Genomic DNA, 13,767 nt, shown 5'->3' with positions numbered 1-13,767 from the left:
TGTGTTTGTCCTTTGTCCCCCTTGTTCCCCTTCTCCAGGGATTAATTTTCATCATTCTTGTCCAGCTCGCTTGCACCTTTGCATTTAATTGCATTATAATCATAACCTTAAACTGCAAGCTTCACCCTTGTTGGTGTTAGACTGGTGGCAGCTGATAAAACCCGTTTGCTCTACTGACGTCTAACCCTGGTTAGCTCAGTTGGTAGAGCGCTCCGCCTATAATGGAGAGGTCCCGTGTTCGATACCCGGTCCAGGCGGATTTTTTCGGTCGCGCACCGGTCACCTAGCTGTGTTTGGAGATTTGTGTTTGTCCTTTGTCCCTCTTGTTCCCCTTCTCCAGGGATTAATTTTCATCATTCTTGTCCAGCTCGCTTGCACCTTTGCATTTAATTGCATCATAATCATAACCTTAAACTGCAAGCTTCACCCTTGTTGGTGTTAGACTGGTGGCAGCTGATAAAACCCGTTTGCTCTACTGACGTCAAACCCCTGGTTAGCTCAGTTGGTAGAGCGCTCCACCTATAATGGAGAGGTTTCGGGTTCGATACCCGGACCAGGCGGATTTTTTCGGTCGCGCACCGGTCACCTAGCTGTGTTTGGAGATTTGTGTTTGTCCTTTGTCCCCCTTGTTTCCCTTCTCCAGGGATTAATTTTCATCATTCTTGTCCAGCTCGCTTGCACCTTTGCATATAATTGCATCATAATCATAACCTTAAACTGCAAGCTTCACCCTTGTTGGTGTTAGACTGGTGGCAGCTGATAAAACCCGTTTGCTCTACTGACGTCTAACCCCTGGTTAGCTCAGTTGGTAGAGCGCTCCACCTATAATGGAGAGGTTTCGGGTTCAATACCCGGACCAGGCGGATTTTTTCGGTCGCGCACCGGTCACCTAGCTGTGTTTGGAGATTTGTGTTTGTCCTTTGTCCCCCTTGTTCCCCTTCTCCAGGGATTAATTTTCATCATCCTTGTCCAGCTCGCTTGCACCTTTGCATTTAATTGCATTATAATCATAACCTTAAACTGCAAGCTTCACCCTTGTTGGTGTTAGACTGGTGGCAGCTGATAAAACCCGTTTGCTCTACTGACGTCTAACCCCTGGTTAGCTCAGTTGGTAGAGCGCTCCACCTATAATGGAGAGGTTTCGGGTTCAATACCCGGACCAGGCGGATTTTTTCGGTCTCGCACCGGTCACCTAGCTGTGTTTGGAGATTTGTGTTTGTCCTTTGTCCCCCTTGTTCCCCTTCTCCAGGGATTAATTTTCATCATTCTTGTCCAGCTCGCTTGCACCTTTGCATATAATTGCATCATAATCATAACCTTAAACTGCAAGCTTCACCCTTGTTGGTGTTAGACTGGTGGCAGCTGATAAAACCCGTTTGCTCTACTGACGTCTAACCCCTGGTTAGCTCAGTTGGTAGAGCGCTCCACCTATAATGGAGAGGTTTCGGGTTTAATACCCGGACCAGGCGGATTTTTTCGGTCGCGCACCGGTCACCTAGCTGTGTTTGGAGATTTGTGTTTGTCCTTTGTCCCCCTTGTTCCCCTTCTCCAGGGATTAATTTTCATCATTCTTGTCCAGCTCGCTTGCACCTTTGCATTTAATTGCATTATAATCATAACCTTAAACTGCAAGCTTCACCCTTGTTGGTGTTAGACTGGTGGCAGCTGATAAAACCCGTTTGCTCTACTGACGTCTAACCCTGGTTAGCTCAGTTGGTAGAGCGCTCTACCTATAATGGAGAGGTCCCGGGTTCGATACCCGGAGCAGGCGGATTTTTTCGGTCGCGCACCGGTCACCTAGCTGTGTTTGGAGATTTGTGTTTGTCCTTTGTCCCCCTTGTTCCCCTTCTCCAGGGATTAATTTTCATCATTCTTGTCCAGCTCGCTTGCACCTTTGCATTTAATTGCATTATAATCATAACCTTAAACTGCAAGCTTCACCCTTGTTGGTGTTAGACTGGTGGCAGCTGATAAAACCCGTTTGCTCTACTGACGTCTAACCCCTGGTTAGCTCAGTTGGTAGAGCGCTCCACCATAATGGAGAGGTTTCGGGTTCGATACCCGGACCAGGCGGATTTTTTCGGTCGCGCACCGGTCACCTAGCTGTGTTTGGAGATTTGTGTTTGTCCTTTGTCCCCCTTGTTCCCCTTCTCCAGGGATTAATTTTCATCATTCTTGTCCAGCTCGCTTGCACCTTTGATTTAATTGCATCATAATCATAACCTTAAACTGCAAGCTTCACCCTTGTTGGTGTTAGACTGGTGGCAGCTGATAAAACCCGTTTGCTCCACTGACGTCTAACCCCTGGTTAGCTCAGTTGGTAGAGCGCTCCACCTATAATGGAGAGGTTTCGGGTTCGATACCCGGACCAGGCGGATTTTTTCGGTCGCGCACCGGTCACCTAGCTGTGTTTGGAGATTTGTGTTTGTCCTTTGTCCCCCTTGTTCCCCTTGTCCAGGGATTAATTTTCATCATTCTTGTCCAGCTCGCTTGCACCTTTGCATTTAATTGCATTAAAATCATAACCTTAAACTGCAAGCTTCACCCTTGTTGGTGTTAGACTGGTGGCAGCTGATAAAACCCGTTTGCTCTACTGACGTCTAACCCTGGTTAGCTCAGTTGGTAGAGCGCTCCACCTATAATGGAGAGGTCCCGGGTTCGATACCCGGACAAGGCGGATTTTTTCGGTCGCGCACCGGTCACCTAGCTGTGTTTGGAGATTTGTGTTTGTCCTTTGTCCCTCTTGTTCCCCTTCTCCAGGGATTAATTTTCATCATTCTTGTCCAGCTCGCTTGCACCTTTGCATTTAATTGCATCATAATCATAACCTTAAACTGCAAGCTTCACCCTTGTTGGTGTTAGACTGGTGGCAGCTGATAAAACCCGTTTGCTCTACTGACGTCTAACCCCTGGTTAGCTCAGTTGGTAGAGCGCTCCACCTATAATGGAGAGGTTTCGGGTTCGATACCCGGACCAGGCGGATTTTTTCGGTCGCGCACCGGTCACCTAGCTGTGTTTGGAGATTTGTGTTTGTCCTTTGTCCCCCTTGTTCCCCTTCTCCAGGGATTAATTTTCATCATTCTTGTCCAGCTCGCTTGCACCTTTGCATTTAATTGCATTATAATCATAACCTTAAACTGCAAGCTTCACCCTTGTTGGTGTTAGACTGGTGGCAGCTGATAAAACCCGTTTGCTCTACTGACGTCTAACCCCTGGTTAGCTCAGTTGGTAGAGCGCTCCACCATAATGGAGAGGTTTCGGGTTCGATACCCGGACCAGGTGGATTTTTTCGGTCGCGCACCGGTCACCTAGCTGTGTTTGGAGATTTGTGTTTGTCCTTTGTCCCGCTTGTTCCCCTTCTCCAGGGATTAATTTTCATCATTCTTGTCCAGCTCGCTTGCACCTTTGCATTTAATTGCATTATAATCATAACCTTAAACTGCAAGCTTCACCCTTGTTGGTGTTAGACTGGTGGCAGCTGATAAAATCCGTTTGCTCTACTGACGTCTAAGCCCTGGTTAGCTCAGTTGGTAGAGCGCTCCACCAATAATGGAGAGGTTTCGGGTTCGATACCCGGACCAGGCGGATTTTTTCGGTCGCGCACCGGTCAACTAGCTGTGTTTGGAGATTTGTGTTTGTCCTTTGTTCCTCTTGTTCCCCTTCTCCAGAAATTAATTTTCATCATTCTTGTCAAGCTCGCTTGCACCTTTGCATTTAATTGCATTATAATCATAACCTTAAACTGCAAGCTTCACCCTTGTTGGTGTTAGACTGGTGGCAGCTGATAAAACCCGTTTGCTCTACTGACGTCTAACCCTGGTTAGCTCAGTTGGTAGAGCGCTCCACCTATAATGGAGAGGTCCCGGGTTCGATACCCGGACCAGGCGGATTTTTTCGGTCGCGCACCGGTCACTTAGCTGTGTTTGGAGATTTGTGTTTGTCCTTTGTCCCTCTTGTTCCCCTTCTCCAGGGATTAATTTTCATCATTCTTGTCCAGCTCGCTTGCACCTTTGCATTTAATTGCATCATAATCATAACCTTAAACTGCAAGCTTCACCCTTGTTGGTCTTAGACCGGTGGCAGCTGATAAAACCCGTTTGCTCTACTGACGTCTAACCCCTGGTTAGCTCAGTTGGTAGAGCGCTCCACCTATAATGGAGAGGTTTCGGGTTCGATACCCGGACCAGGCGGATTTTTTCGGTCGCGCACCGGTCACCTAGCTGTGTTTGGAGATTTGTGTTTGTCCTTTGTCCCCCTTGTTCCCCTTCTCCAGGGATTAATTTTCATCATTCTTGTCCAGCTCGCTTGCACCTTTGCATTTATTTGCATCATAATCATAACCTTAAACTGCAAGCTTCACCCTTGTTGGTGTTAGACTAGTGGCAGCTGATAAAACCCGTTTGCTCTACTGACGTCTAACCCCTGGTTAGCTCAGTTGGTAGAGCGCTCCACCTATAATGGAGAGGTTTCGGGTTCGATACCCGGACCAGGCGGATTTTTTTGGTCGCGCACCGGTCACCTAGCGGTGTTTGGAGATTTGTGTTTGTCCTTTGTCCCCCTTGTTCCCCTTCTCCAGGGATTAATTTTCATCATTCTTGTCCAGCTCGCTTGCACCTTTGCATTTAATTGCATTACAATCATAACCTTAAACTGCCAGCTTCACCCTTGTTGGTGTTAGACTGGTGGCAGCTGATAAAACCCGTTTGCTCTACTGACGTCTAACCCCTGGTTAGCTCAGTTGGTAGAGCGCTCCACCTATAATGGAGAGGTTTCGGGTTCGATACCCGGACCAGGCGGATTTTTTCGGTCGCGCACCGGTCACCTAGCTGTGTTTGGAGATTTGTGTTTGTCCTTTGTCCCCCTTGTTCCCCTTGTCCAGGGATTAATTTTCATCATTCTTGTCCAGCTCGCTTGCACCTTTGCATTTAATTGCATTATAATCATAACCTTAAACTGCAAGCTTCACCCTTGTTGGTGTTAGACTGGTGGCAGCTGATAAAACCCGTTTGCTCTACTGACGTCTAACCCTGGTTAGCTCAGTTAGTAGAGCGCTCCACCTATAATGGAGAGGTCCCGGGTTCGATACCCGGACCAGGCGGATTTTTTCGGTCGCGCACCGGTCACCTAGCTGTGTTTGGAGATTTGTGTTTGTCCTTTGTCCCTCTTGTTCCCCTTCTCCAGGGATTAATTTTCATCATTCTTGTCCAGCTCGCTTGCACCTTTGCATTTAATTGCATCATAATCATAACCTTAAACTGCAAGCTTCACCCTTGTTGGTGTTAGACTGGTGGCAGCTGATAAAACCCGTTTGCTCTACTGACGTCTAACCCCTGGTTAGCTCAGTTGGTAGAGCGCTCCACCTATAATGGAGAGGTTTCGGGTTCGATACCCGGACCAGGCGGATTTTTTCGGTCGCGCACCGGTCACCTAGCTGTGTTTGGAGATTTGTGCTTGTCCTTTGTCCCCCTTGTTCCCCTTCTCCAGGGATTAATTTTCATCATTCTTGTCAGCTCGCTTGCAACTTTGCATTTAATTGCATCATAATCATAACCTTAAACTGCAAGCTTCACCCTTGTTGGTGTTAGACTGGTGGCAGCTGATAAAACCCGTTTGCTCTACTGACGTCTAACCCTGATTAGCTCAGTTGGTAGAGCGCTCGACCTATAATGGAGAGGTCCCGGGTTCGATACCCGGACCAGGCGGATTTTTTCGGTCGCGCACCGGTCACCTAGCTGTGTTTGGAGATTTGTGTTTGTCCTTTTTTCCCTCTTGTTCCCCTTCTCCAGGGATTAATTTTCATTATTCTTGTCCAGCTCGCTTGCACCTTTGCATTTAATTGCATCATAATCATAACCTTAAACTGCAAGCTTCACCCTTGTTGGTGTGAGACTGGTGGCAGCTGATAAAACCCGTTTGCTCTACTGACGTCTAACCCCTCGTTAGCTCAGTTGCTAGAGCGCTCCACCTATAATGGAGAGGTTTCGGGTTCGATACCCGGACCAGGCGGATTTTTTCGGTCGCGCACCGGTCACCTAGCTGTGTTTGGAGATTTGTGTTTGTCCTTTGTCCCCCTTGTTCCCCTTCTCCAGGGATTAATTTTCATCATTCTTGTCCAGCTCGCTTGCACCTTTGCATTTAATTGCATTATAATCATAACCTTAAACTGCAAGCTTCACCCTTGTTGGTGCTAGACTGGTGGCAGCTGATAAAACCCGTTTGCTCTACTGACGTCTAACCCGTGGTTAGTTCAGTTGGTAGAGCGCTCCACCTATAATGGAGAGGTCCCGGGTTCGATACCCGGACCAGGCGGATTTTTGCGGTCGCGCACCGGTCACCTAGCTGTGTTTGGAGATTTGTGTTTGTCCTTTGTCCCTCTTGTTCCCCTTCTCCAGGGATTAATTTTCATCATTCTTGTCCAGCTCGCTTGCACCTTTGCATTTAATGGCATCATAATCATAACCTTAAACTGCAAGCTTCACCCTTGTTGGTGTTAGACTGGTGGCAGCTGATAAAACCCGTTTGCTCTACTGACGTCTAACCCCTGGTTAGCTCAGTTGGTAGAGCGCTCCACCTATAATGGAGAGGTTTCGGGTTCGATACCCGGACCAGGCGGATTTTTTCGGTCGCGCACCGGTCACCTAGCTGTGTTTGGAGATTTGTGCTTGTCCTTTGTCCCCCTTGTTCCCCTTCTCCAGGGATTAATTTTCATCATTCTTGTCAGCTCGCTTGCAACTTTGCATTTAATTGCATCATAATCATAACCTTAAACTGCAAGCTTCACCCTTGTTGGTGTTAGACTGGTGGCAGCTGATAAAACCCGTTTGCTCTACTGACGTCTAACCCTGATTAGCTCAGTTGGTAGAGCGCTCCACCTATAATGGAGAGGTCCCGGGTTCGATACCCGGACCAGGCGGATTTTTTCGGTCGCGCACCGGTTACCTAGCTGTGTTTGGAGATTTGTGTTTGTCCTTTGTCCCTCTTGTTCCCCTTCTCCAGGGATTAATTTTCATTATTCTTGTCCAGCTCGCTTGCACCTTTGCATTTAATTGCATCATAATCATAACCTTAAACTGCAAGCTTCACCCTTGTTGGTGTTAGACTGGTGGCAGCTGATAAAACCCGTTTGCTCTACTGACGTCTAACCCCTCGTTAGGTCAGTTGCTAGGGCGCTCCACCTATAATGGAGAGGTTTCGGGTTCGATACCCGGACCAGGCGGATTTTTTCGGTCGCGCACCGGTCACCTAGCTGTGTTTGGAGATTTGTGTTTGTCCTTTGTCCCCCTTGTTCCCCTTCTCCAGGGATTAATTTTCATCATTCTTGTCCAGCTCGCTTGCACCTTTGCATTTAATTGCATTATAATCATAACCTTAAACTGCAAGCTTCACCCTTGTTGGTGCTAGACTGGTGGCAGCTGATAAAACCCGTTTGCTCTACTGACGTCTAACCCTGATTAGCTCAGTTGGTAGAGCGCTCCACCTATAATGGAGAGGTCCCGGGTTCGATACCCGGACCAGGCGGATTTTTTCGGTCGCGCACCGGTCACCTAGCTGTGTTTGGAGATTTGTGTTTGTCCTTTGTCCCTCTTGTTCCCCTTCTCCAGGGATTAATTTTCATCATTCTTGTCCAGCTCGCTTGCACCTTTGCATTTAATTGCATCATAATCATAACCTTAAACTGCAAGCTTCACCCTTGTTGGTGTTAGACTGGTGGCAGCTGATAAAACCCGTTTGCTCTACTGATGTCTAACCCCTGGTTAGCTCAGTTGGTAGAGCGCTCCACCATAATGGAGAGGTTTCGGGTTCGATACCCGGACCAGGCGGATTTTTTCGGTCGGGCACCGGTCACCTAGCTGTGTTTGGAGATTTGTGTTTGTCCTTTGTCCCCCTTGTTCCCCTTCTCCAGGGATTAATTTTCATCATTCTTGTCCAGCTCGCTTGCACCTTTGCATTTAATTGCATCATAATCATAACCTTAAACTGCAAGCTTCACCCTTGTTGGTGTTAGACTGGTGGCAGCTGATAAAACCCGTTTGCTCTACTGACGTCTAACCCTGGTTAGCTCAGTTGGTAGAGCGCTCCACCTATAATGGAGAGGTCCCGGGTTCGATACCCGGACCAGGCGGATTTTTTCGGTCGCGCACCGGTCACCTAGCTGTGTTTGGAGACTTGTGTTTGTCCTTTGTCCCTCTTGTTCCCCTTCTCCAGGGATTAATTTTAATCATTCTTGTCCAGCTCGCTTGCACCTTTGCATTTAATTGCATCATAATCATAACCTTAAACTGCAAGCTTCGCCCTTGTTGGTGTTAGACTGGTGGCAGCTGATAAAACCCGTTTGCTCTACTGACGTCTAACCCCTGGTTAGCTCAATTGGTAGAGCGCTCCACCTATAATGGAGAGGTTTCGGGTTCGATACCCGGACCAGGCGGATTTTTTCGGTCGCGCACCGGTCACCTAGCTGTGTTTGGAGATTTGTGTTTGTCCTTTGTCCCCCTTGTTCCCCTTCTCCAGGGATTAATTTTCATCATTCTTGTCCAGCTCGCTTGCACCTTTGTTTTTAATTGCATCATAATCATAACCTTAAACTGCAAGCTTCACCCTTGTTGGTGTTAGACTGGTGGCAGCTGATAAAACCCGTTTGCTCTACTGACGTCTAACCCCTGGTTAGCACAGTTGGTAGAGCGCTCCACCTATAATGGAGAGGTTTCGGGTTCGATACCCGGACCAGGCGGATTTTTTTCGGTCGCGCACCGGTCACCTAGCTGTGTTTGGAGATTTGTGTTTGTCCTTTGTCCCCCTTGTTCCCCTTCTCCAGGGATTAATTTTCATCATTCTTGTCCAGCTCGCTTGCACCTTTGCAATTATTTGCATCATAATCATAACCTTAAACTGCAAGCTTCACCCTTGTTGGTGTTAGACTGGTGGCAGCTGATAAAACCCGTTTGCTCTACTGACGTCTAACCCCTGGTTAGCTCAGTTGGTAGAGCGCTCCACCTATAATGGAGAGGTTTCGGGTTCGATACCCGGACCAGGCGGATTTTTTCGGTCGCGCACCGGTCACCTAGCTGTGTTTGGAGATTTGTGTTTGTCCTTTGTCCCTCTTGTTCCCCTTCTCCAGGGGTTAATTTTCATCATTCTTGTCCAGCTCGCTTGCACCTTTGCATTTAATTGCATCATAATCATAACCTTAAACTGCAAGCTTCACCCTTGTTGGTGTTAGACTGGTGGCAGCTGATAAAACCCGTTTGCTCTACTGACGTCTAACCCCTGGTTAGCTCAGTTGGTAGAGCGCTCCACCTATAATGGAGAGGTTTCGGGTTCGATACCCGGACCAGGCGGATTTTTTCGGTCGCGCACCGGTCACCTAGCTGTGTTTGGAGATTTGTGTTTGTCCTTTGTCCCCCTTGTTCCCCTTCTCCAGGGATTAATTTTCATCATTCTTGTCCAGCTCGCTTGCACCTTTGCATTTAATTGCATTATAATCGTAACCTTAAACTGCAAGCTTCACCCTTGTTGGTGTTAGACTGGTGGCAGCTGATAAAATCCGTTTGCTCTACTGACGTCTAACCCCTGGTTAGCTCAGTTGGTAGAGCGCTCCACCTATAATGGAGAGGTTTCGGGTTCGATACCCGGACCAGGCGGATTTTTTCGGTCGCGCACCGGTCACCTAGCTGTGTTTGGAGATTTGTGTTTGTCCTTTGTCCCCCTTGTTCCCCTTCTCCAGGGATTAATTTTCATCATTCTTGTCCAGCTCGCTTGCACCTTTGCATATAATTGCATTATAATCATAACCTTAAACTGCAAGCTTCACCCTTGTTGGTGTTAGACTGGTGGCAGCTGATAAAACCCGTTTGCTCTACTGACGTCTTACCCTGGTTAGTTCAGTTGGTAGAGCGCTCCACCTATAATGGAGAGGTTTCGGGTTTGATACCCGGACCAGGCGGATTTTTTCGGTCGCGCACCGGTCACCTAGCTGTGTTTGGAGATTTGTGTTTGTCCTTTGTCCCCCTTGTTCCCCTTCTCCAGGGATTAACTTTCATCATTCTTGTCCAGCTCGCTTGCACCTTTGCATTTAATTGCATCATAATCATAACCTTAAACTGCAAGCTTCACCCTTGTTGGTGTTAGACTGGTGGCAGCTGATAAAACCCGTTTGCTCTACTGATGTCTAACCCCTAGTTAGCTCAGTTGGTAGAGCGCTCCACCTATAATGGAGAGGTTTCGAGTTCGATACCCGGAGCAGGCGGATTTTTTTCGGTCGCGCACCGGTCACCTAGCTGTGTTTGGAGATTTGTGTTTGTCCTTTGTCCGCCTTGTTCCCCTTCTCCAGGGATTAATTTTCATCATTCTTGTCCAGCTCGCTTGCACCTTTGCAATTATTTGCATCATAATCATAACCTTAAACTGCAAGCTTCACCCTTGTTGGTGTTAGACTGGTGGCAGCTGATAAAACCCGTTTGCTCTACTGACGTCTAACCCCTGGTTAGCTCAGTTGGTAGAGCGCTCCACCTATAATGGAGAGGTTTCGGGTTCGATACCCGGACCAGGCGGATTTTTTCGGTCGCGCACCGGTCACCTAGCTGTGTTTGGAGATTTGTGTTTGTCCTTTGTCCCTCTTGTTCCCCTTCTCCAGGGGTTAATTTTCATCATTCTTGTCCAGCTCGCTTGCACCTTTGCATTTAATTGCATCATAATCATAACCTTAAACTGCAAGCTTCACCCTTGTTGGTGTTAGACTGGTGGCAGCTGATAAAACCCGTTTGCTCTACTGACGTCTAACCCCTGGTTAGCTCAGTTGGTAGAGCGCTCCACCTATAATAGAGAGGTTTCGGGTTCGATACCCGGACCAGGCGGATTTTTTCGGTCGCGCACCGGTCACCTAGCTGTGTTTGGCGATTTGTGTTTGTCCTTTGTCCCCCTTGTTCCCCTTCTCCAGGGATTAATTTTCATCATTCTTGTCCAGCTCGCTTGCACCTTTGCATTTAATTGCATTATAATCATAACCTTAAACTGCAAGCTTCACCCTTGTTGGTGTTAGACTGGTGGCAGCTGATAAAATCCGTTTGCTCTACTGACGTCTAACCCCTGGTTAGCTCAGTTGGTAGAGCGCTCCACCTATAATGGAGAGGTTTCGGGTTCGATACCCGGACCAGGCGGATTTTTTCGGTCGCGCACCGGTCACCTAGCTGTGTTTGGAGATTTGTGTTTGTCCTTTGTCCCCCTTGTTCCCCTTCTCCAGGGATTAATTTTCATCATTCTTGTCCAGCTCGCTTGCACCTTTGCATATAATTGCATTATAATCATAACCTTAAACTGCAAGCTTCACCCTTGTTGGTGTTAGACTGGTGGCAGCTGATAAAACCCGTTTGCTCTACTGACGTCTAACCCTGGTTAGTTCAGTTGGTAGAGCGCTCCACCTATAATGGAGAGGTTTCGGGTTCGATACCCGGACCAGGCGGATTTTTTCGGTCGCGCACCGGTCACCTAGCTGTGTTTGGAGATTTGTGTTTGTCCTTTGTCCCCCTTGTTCCCCTTCTCCAGGGATTAATTTTCATCATTCTTGTCCAGCTCGCTTGCACCTTTGCATTTAATTGCATTATAATCATAACCTTAAACTGCAAGCTTCACCCTTGTTGGTGTTAGACTGGTGGCAGCTGATAAAACCCGTTTGCTCTACTGACGTCTAACCCTGGTTAGCTCAGTTGGTAGAGCGCTCCGCCTATAATGGAGAGGTCCCGTGTTCGATACCCGGTCCAGGCGGATTTTTTCGGTCGCGCACCGGTCACCTAGCTGTGTTTGGAGATTTGTGTTTGTCCTTTGTCCCTCTTGTTCCCCTTCTCCAGGGATTAATTTTCATCATTCTTGTCCAGCTCGCTTGCACCTTTGCATTTAATTGCATCATAATCATAACCTTAAACTGCAAGCTTCACCCTTGTTGGTGTTAGACTGGTGGCAGCTGATAAAACCCGTTTGCTCTACTGACGTCAAACCCCTGGTTAGCTCAGTTGGTAGAGCGCTCCACCTATAATGGAGAGGTTTCGGGTTCGATACCCGGACCAGGCGGATTTTTTCGGTCGCGCACCGGTCACCTAGCTGTGTTTGGAGATTTGTGTTTGTCCTTTGTCCCCCTTGTTTCCCTTCTCCAGGGATTAATTTTCATCATTCTTGTCCAGCTCGCTTGCACCTTTGCATATAATTGCATCATAATCATAACCTTAAACTGCAAGCTTCACCCTTGTTGGTGTTAGACTGGTGGCAGCTGATAAAACCCGTTTGCTCTACTGACGTCTAACCCCTGGTTAGCTCAGTTGGTAGAGCGCTCCACCTATAATGGAGAGGTTTCGGGTTCAATACCCGGACCAGGCGGATTTTTTCGGTCGCGCACCGGTCACCTAGCTGTGTTTGGAGATTTGTGTTTGTCCTTTGTCCCCCTTGTTCCCCTTCTCCAGGGATTAATTTTCATCATCCTTGTCCAGCTCGCTTGCACCTTTGCATTTAATTGCATTATAATCATAACCTTAAACTGCAAGCTTCACCCTTGTTGGTGTTAGACTGGTGGCAGCTGATAAAACCCGTTTGCTCTACTGACGTCTAACCCCTGGTTAGCTCAGTTGGTAGAGCGCTCCACCTATAATGGAGAGGTTTCGGGTTCAATACCCGGACCAGGCGGATTTTTTCGGTCTCGCACCGGTCACCTAGCTGTGTTTGGAGATTTGTGTTTGTCCTTTGTCCCCCTTGTTCCCCTTCTCCAGGGATTAATTTTCATCATTCTTGTCCAGCTCGCTTGCACCTTTGCATATAATTGCATCATAATCATAACCTTAAACTGCAAGCTTCACCCTTGTTGGTGTTAGACTGGTGGCAGCTGATAAAACCCGTTTGCTCTACTGACGTCTAACCCCTGGTTAGCTCAGTTGGTAGAGCGCTCCACCTATAATGGAGAGGTTTCGGGTTTAATACCCGGACCAGGCGGATTTTTTCGGTCGCGCACCGGTCACCTAGCTGTGTTTGGAGATTTGTGTTTGTCCTTTGTCCCCCTTGTTCCCCTTCTCCAGGGATTAATTTTCATCATTCTTGTCCAGCTCGCTTGCACCTTTGCATTTAATTGCATTATAATCATAACCTTAAACTGCAAGCTTCACCCTTGTTGGTGTTAGACTGGTGGCAGCTGATAAAACCCGTTTGCTCTACTGACGTCTAACCCTGGTTAGCTCAGTTGGTAGAGCGCTCTACCTATAATGGAGAGGTCCCGGGTTCGATACCCGGAGCAGGCGGATTTTTTCGGTCGCGCACCGGTCACCTAGCTGTGTTTGGAGATTTGTGTTTGTCCTTTGTCCCCCTTGTTCCCCTTCTCCAGGGATTAATTTTCATCATTCTTGTCCAGCTCGCTTGCACCTTTGCATTTAATTGCATTATAATCATAACCTTAAACTGCAAGCTTCACCCTTGTTGGTGTTAGACTGGTGGCAGCTGATAAAACCCGTTTGCTCTACTGACGTCTAACCCCTGGTTAGCTCAGTTGGTAGAGCGCTCCACCATAATGGAGAGGTTTCGGGTTCGATACCCGGACCAGGCGGATTTTTTCGGTCGCGCACCGGTCACCTAGCTGTGTTTGGAGATTTGTGTTTGTCCTTTGTCCCCCTTGTTCCCCTTCTCCAGGGATTAATTTTCATCATTCTTGTCCAGCTCGCTTGCACCTTTGATTTAATTGCATCATAATCATAACCTTAAACTGCAAGCTTCACCCTTGTTGGTGTTAGACTGGTGGCA

The 13,767-nt window shown here is 47.8% G+C and overlaps 23 non-coding genes across 23 annotated transcripts; all 23 read left to right on the top strand.

The window, feature by feature from the left end:
- Window positions 1-487: 487 nt before the first annotated feature.
- On the top strand, window positions 488-560 carry Trnai-uau. The gene has a single exon. It is a non-coding gene; the product is annotated as a tRNA-Ile (tRNA).
- Window positions 561-1,698: 1,138 nt separating this feature from the next.
- Trnai-uau lies at window positions 1,699-1,771 on the top strand. Its single transcript has one exon. It is a non-coding gene; the product is annotated as a tRNA-Ile (tRNA).
- A 531-nt stretch (window positions 1,772-2,302) lies between these two features.
- Window positions 2,303-2,375, top strand: Trnai-uau. The gene has a single exon. It is a non-coding gene; the product is annotated as a tRNA-Ile (tRNA).
- Window positions 2,376-2,603: 228 nt separating this feature from the next.
- On the top strand, window positions 2,604-2,677 carry Trnai-uau. Its single transcript has one exon. It is a non-coding gene; the product is annotated as a tRNA-Ile (tRNA).
- A 230-nt stretch (window positions 2,678-2,907) lies between these two features.
- Trnai-uau lies at window positions 2,908-2,980 on the top strand. Its single transcript has one exon. It is a non-coding gene; the product is annotated as a tRNA-Ile (tRNA).
- Window positions 2,981-3,511: 531 nt separating this feature from the next.
- Trnai-aau lies at window positions 3,512-3,585 on the top strand. Its single transcript has one exon. It is a non-coding gene; the product is annotated as a tRNA-Ile (tRNA).
- A 229-nt stretch (window positions 3,586-3,814) lies between these two features.
- Window positions 3,815-3,887, top strand: Trnai-uau. The gene has a single exon. It is a non-coding gene; the product is annotated as a tRNA-Ile (tRNA).
- A 230-nt stretch (window positions 3,888-4,117) lies between these two features.
- Trnai-uau lies at window positions 4,118-4,190 on the top strand. Its single transcript has one exon. It is a non-coding gene; the product is annotated as a tRNA-Ile (tRNA).
- Window positions 4,191-4,420: 230 nt separating this feature from the next.
- On the top strand, window positions 4,421-4,493 carry Trnai-uau. Its single transcript has one exon. It is a non-coding gene; the product is annotated as a tRNA-Ile (tRNA).
- Window positions 4,494-4,723: 230 nt separating this feature from the next.
- On the top strand, window positions 4,724-4,796 carry Trnai-uau. The gene has a single exon. It is a non-coding gene; the product is annotated as a tRNA-Ile (tRNA).
- Window positions 4,797-5,025: 229 nt separating this feature from the next.
- On the top strand, window positions 5,026-5,098 carry Trnai-uau. The gene has a single exon. It is a non-coding gene; the product is annotated as a tRNA-Ile (tRNA).
- Window positions 5,099-5,328: 230 nt separating this feature from the next.
- Trnai-uau lies at window positions 5,329-5,401 on the top strand. Its single transcript has one exon. It is a non-coding gene; the product is annotated as a tRNA-Ile (tRNA).
- A 1,138-nt stretch (window positions 5,402-6,539) lies between these two features.
- Trnai-uau lies at window positions 6,540-6,612 on the top strand. The gene has a single exon. It is a non-coding gene; the product is annotated as a tRNA-Ile (tRNA).
- Window positions 6,613-6,840: 228 nt separating this feature from the next.
- On the top strand, window positions 6,841-6,913 carry Trnai-uau. The gene has a single exon. It is a non-coding gene; the product is annotated as a tRNA-Ile (tRNA).
- Window positions 6,914-7,445: 532 nt separating this feature from the next.
- Trnai-uau lies at window positions 7,446-7,518 on the top strand. The gene has a single exon. It is a non-coding gene; the product is annotated as a tRNA-Ile (tRNA).
- Window positions 7,519-8,049: 531 nt separating this feature from the next.
- On the top strand, window positions 8,050-8,122 carry Trnai-uau. The gene has a single exon. It is a non-coding gene; the product is annotated as a tRNA-Ile (tRNA).
- Window positions 8,123-8,959: 837 nt separating this feature from the next.
- Window positions 8,960-9,032, top strand: Trnai-uau. The gene has a single exon. It is a non-coding gene; the product is annotated as a tRNA-Ile (tRNA).
- A 230-nt stretch (window positions 9,033-9,262) lies between these two features.
- Trnai-uau lies at window positions 9,263-9,335 on the top strand. The gene has a single exon. It is a non-coding gene; the product is annotated as a tRNA-Ile (tRNA).
- Window positions 9,336-9,565: 230 nt separating this feature from the next.
- Window positions 9,566-9,638, top strand: Trnai-uau. Its single transcript has one exon. It is a non-coding gene; the product is annotated as a tRNA-Ile (tRNA).
- An 836-nt stretch (window positions 9,639-10,474) lies between these two features.
- On the top strand, window positions 10,475-10,547 carry Trnai-uau. Its single transcript has one exon. It is a non-coding gene; the product is annotated as a tRNA-Ile (tRNA).
- A 533-nt stretch (window positions 10,548-11,080) lies between these two features.
- On the top strand, window positions 11,081-11,153 carry Trnai-uau. Its single transcript has one exon. It is a non-coding gene; the product is annotated as a tRNA-Ile (tRNA).
- Window positions 11,154-11,987: 834 nt separating this feature from the next.
- Window positions 11,988-12,060, top strand: Trnai-uau. Its single transcript has one exon. It is a non-coding gene; the product is annotated as a tRNA-Ile (tRNA).
- Window positions 12,061-13,198: 1,138 nt separating this feature from the next.
- Trnai-uau lies at window positions 13,199-13,271 on the top strand. Its single transcript has one exon. It is a non-coding gene; the product is annotated as a tRNA-Ile (tRNA).
- The last annotated feature ends 496 nt before the right edge of the window (window positions 13,272-13,767 follow it).

Source organism: Ixodes scapularis, unplaced genomic scaffold (genome assembly GCF_016920785.2).
Source record: "Ixodes scapularis isolate PalLabHiFi unplaced genomic scaffold, ASM1692078v2 PGA_scaffold2__306_contigs__length_199485367, whole genome shotgun sequence".
NCBI classification, from domain to species: domain Eukaryota; kingdom Metazoa; phylum Arthropoda; class Arachnida; order Ixodida; family Ixodidae; genus Ixodes; species Ixodes scapularis.
The sequence above is the reverse complement of the archived record's forward strand: the minus strand, read 5'-3'. Positions and strand labels throughout refer to the sequence as shown.